The 4,373-nt window shown below is 38.2% G+C and overlaps 1 long non-coding RNA gene across 1 annotated transcript; it reads left to right on the top strand.

Moving 5' to 3' along the window:
* Positions 1,430-1,861, top strand: LOC109844759. Its single transcript, XR_002248108.1, has 3 exons — positions 1,430-1,458; positions 1,576-1,703; positions 1,789-1,861. It is a non-coding gene; the product is annotated as an uncharacterized LOC109844759 (long non-coding RNA).

Consider the following 4,373-nt stretch of genomic DNA (forward strand, 5'->3'; position numbering starts at 1 on the left):
TAATGAGGGGCATGAGGAGGATAAGGAGGGAGTTGATGGCGGGAATGAGGAAGATGAGGAGGGGAATGGTGGAGATATGGAGGAGGATGTCGGCGGGGATGATGAGGTTGGTAAAGACGTTGATAGATTGAATGTAGAGAAAGATGATGGTGAGGATGGTGGGAAGGATCAAGTGGGCATGGATTCAATGGAAGTGGATGACGACGCCTTTATTCTTAGCCCGCGCGATGTTACGTTGATTGAAGGCATGCGTAAAACCCCTTCCATCAAAAGAACAGTTCTCTCTAGATCTCGGCATGCTGGGCCATCAATGCGGTCTCCTTTTGTTCCACTTGTTAGTAGAAAAGGACGACCAAATTATCCGGGAAGGAAGGAAGTAATGGATGAGGAGAGAGAACTACTAGATAACTTTTGGAAGGAGAATATGGCCGCGTAAGTATTTTGAATGATTTACTTATTTACTTTTCAACCTGTACTAAGTTTTTTCATTAATACATGTTATGTATTTGTTTCATATGTAGTGAGACATTAGTGTGGTCATCTAGAGATGCGTTGATGACACGTAAAGATGCATTGGAGTTACTTAAAGGAGAGGCAATTAGCTGTGACGTAAGTATCCGTTCTTTTCATGCTTCACACAAATATACATAAACACGCACACATGCACACACATATAGAGTATTTTCTGTACCAGAAATCACATAGAAGCGTATGACTGATATTTGATACAATAACACATCTTATGCCTCCACATGCTTTTGATATTTGATACAATAACACACATATAGAGCACTGTACATGCTTTTGATATTGATACAATAACACATCTTATGCCTCCACAATTCAGTCATATATGCAATGGTTACTAATCTGAGGGCCGCATAACTGATAAACGATCTTCTGCTGCAAGCTGAAATTATGTAAATATTAGTGTTCACGTTAGTATATAACATGAATATTTACAAATTTATTATCTACATTTCAGGTTATAGCCTCCTATGTTGTCTTGTTAAATAGGTTAATGGAGACGCGTGCAAACTATGCGAAAGACATACACATATGTAGTCCATGGGTAACCGTAAGTAGAAATCCAATCCGAGATTATAAGTAATATTCATAAGCTATATTAAATACTTACTCTTAACTTTCTTTATTTTTTTAGAGATGCATCAATGAAAATAATCCGTCAAGTGTGGATCGAATGTTTAAGCCAATAACGACAACTCGATTCCAAGAACTTGATAAGATTATTTTCCCACTCCTAACTTCATTTCATTGGCATATGTTGGTGTTCTTTGTAAAGGAGAAGAGATTTTATCATTATTCTTCCCTCCGTGGTTATATGTCCGATGCTAATGAGTTTAGGGTGAAGCTTATTTCTACCATTCCCGATGCTTGGAACTTAGACATTACTTCGATTCAGGAGGTAGAAAGTGTTGATGTACCTCAACAACGGGGGTTAGTGTATTCGACTTATTCATATGTTCTTTTTTCGTTTGTGCTAACACTCACATAGAGACTACATATTGCGGGCCAAGAGTGTTATATTGATATTGCAAACTTTTGAACTTGCAGAAGCTTGGATTGCGGGGTGTTCTTGATGGCGTACATGTTTAGCCTCATATCCGGTCAACCAATTGCAATTGACCAAAAGGATTGTGCAAGACATAGAGCTCGTATTGTTGCTCTATTTCTATTTGAAGGTATATTTTCTATACGTGTAATGTTCATTGAAACGCTTATATCGAAATCTATTGTTCTTTTGATCCGCTTATATTTTGCTTTCAGGAAATCAACCAACATGATCCTCAAGACCAATTCCCCGGTTGCTACATGCCAATTGTGATATCCAATATTTTTTGTGTACAAATATATTTTGGGAATTGATTTGTAAAGTATTTGTATATATATATATATATATGCCAATGATGCAATCTTGTATATATTCCCCGGTTGTATACAGTTTTTTTGAAAATGCAAGTTTGGAAATGCAATCTTGTATATATAGCTTGTTTGGAAATGCAATCTTGTATATAGTTTGTCAATCTCCTTGATACGCAATGTTGTATATAGTTTGTCCGGATATGCATGCAACGTTTGTCAATCTCTTAAAAACTTTGTAAACTTGAATAGTCAATTCAAAATCATTGGCCAGAATGTTTTATGCACTGGGTTATTTATGACATCCCAAAATATCAGCAAGAACCCAAGTAAAAAGACCAACAAATGGGTCGACTCATAAAATTCACGAGTCGACTCATAAACCATGGGTCGACTCATAATATCATGGGTCGACTCAGCAGAAACAAAACACATATTCCAGCACACTTTGTGAGTCGACTTATGACAGTTATGAGTCGACTCAACCTGATGGGTCGACTCATGACTGTCATGAGTCGACTCAGCAGAAACAAAATGTAAACTACGCATCAATTTGTGAGTCGACTCAATACTGATCACGAGTCGACTCTTGTACACAGTTTTCATCTAAGAACCTGTTAAAAAAAATAAATTCTTAAAAAAGGTACAACTTTAGAAATAGTTGGTAAACATGATATCAAACATATTTGTGAAGAAATTTTGGAAAGTACATTTGACATTTGTAAAAGATCATCGTTTTAGCAAATAGATTAGAAAAACAAAGTAAACAAATAGGAGCTACGCTCCCCCTATCAGAAAAGAGGCATGAATGAGGATATTCTTATGGAACACAAACATGATAGAGCATATGATCATCATATAAGATATAGGCTCACCATCAAATGTGAAAACACATAAATTCAACAGAGCCAGACTTACTAGTCTATTACATACCAAGTTCAACACATGTTTTCAAACCATGTCCAACATGAAGCAAAACAAGTGCAAGTTAGAATATTACATGCCAAAATAAAAGTTTGCCAACTTATCATAAACCAAAATATCATTTTGTTCAACAGGAATTCAAGAAGAGCTTCAAGCGTTTGACGATCCTGGACCCGAGGAAGGATGGGGTTGCAAAAGGTTTATAACCTCATCAAATCTCGTGTGAATGGAGGCCATGTCAACTTCTCTTTCACTCCTCAGGGAGGCTATCTCTTTCTTTAGTTCTACTTGGGTCCTTTCAACCTCTTCAAGTCGCATGCTAAGATCATGTTCACTGTCTTCAATCCTCTGAAATCTCACTTGGTCACTATAGTGATATTCAGTCATCTGAGTGCAAAGATCTTCTATATGGCTTGGTACAGATGAATCTGGGGAGGAATGATAGTGCTCATAAGGAGGTTCATGAATGGGAGATTCAGGAGAGGGTCTACGAACAGGATGATCTTGCATTGCCATTAAGCTGGCAGGAATTCTCATCCGATTAAGAGCAGTAACATCAAAGAGAGGTCGGATTTCAAGAGGTGTCTCATCGTCGAGGTCAACATTGAAGTGTTTAAAGATTTTTGTAAGGAGACCGCCAAAAGGAATGAAAGTGGATGGACCAGAAGCAATGATATCGAATATAACATTTCCCCATTTAACATCAACATTACCCAGAATGGCATAGATTGCCCTAGTGAGATCTTGGGAATAGTGGCTATACCCCCCAGATTTTGGAATCAAGTTATAGGAAATGATACGTCCAACAATGGTAGCCAAATCAGATACATTTTTTGCATGTAATGGGAGGCTTTCGCCAGGAAGAGTCATAAGGGTTTCGACACTGGGATTATCATATGAAACATCATCAAGAAAGGTGTCGCCACGAGGAATGCCAATGATTTCAGCTAGACGGTTAGCTGTGAAACGAATATGGCGATGTTTGACACAAGAATTAATAAAATGTGGTCTATTCTCAGGACAAAATGTCACAAGATTTGCGTAAAATATACGCACAAGTGGGGGATAAAGTTTCTCGGAGTGCTTACTTGAGAGTAGATCGGTGAGTTTAGCAGCAGAGAAAAATTGTTCCAGAGAAAAATGACTGAAGTCATCGAATTTAACATATCTACCGGGGAACATTTTTAATTGACAAAGAGCATGATATTTTTCAATTAAAGCAGGGCTATTTAGATATTGTTCGTAATGGGCATTGCTTTGCTCTGGAGGAGACGATGCACGATCACGAGAAAGAGGGGCTTTACCTTTGGAAGTTCTAGGGCGTTTGCTAGAGGTACTAGCCATGGATTAAAATGAAACCCTAGAAAAAGAAATGAGAGAAGGAAGGGGTTATACCAAGCCGAGGAAGACTGAGTGCAGACGATGACTGCAAGAGAGGACGAGTCGACCGGTGATGATGAGTCGGCTGGAGATGAGGGTCGACTGTAGTGAAGGAACGGCTGGAGGAAAGAAAAGAAGGAAAGAGGATTAAAGAAGAAGATGAACTAGGGCTTTTGATATGGGATTAA

The sequence above is a fragment of the Asparagus officinalis genome, chromosome 1 (assembly GCF_001876935.1).
Source record: "Asparagus officinalis chromosome 1, Aspof.V1, whole genome shotgun sequence".
Taxonomy (NCBI): domain Eukaryota; kingdom Viridiplantae; phylum Streptophyta; class Magnoliopsida; order Asparagales; family Asparagaceae; genus Asparagus; species Asparagus officinalis.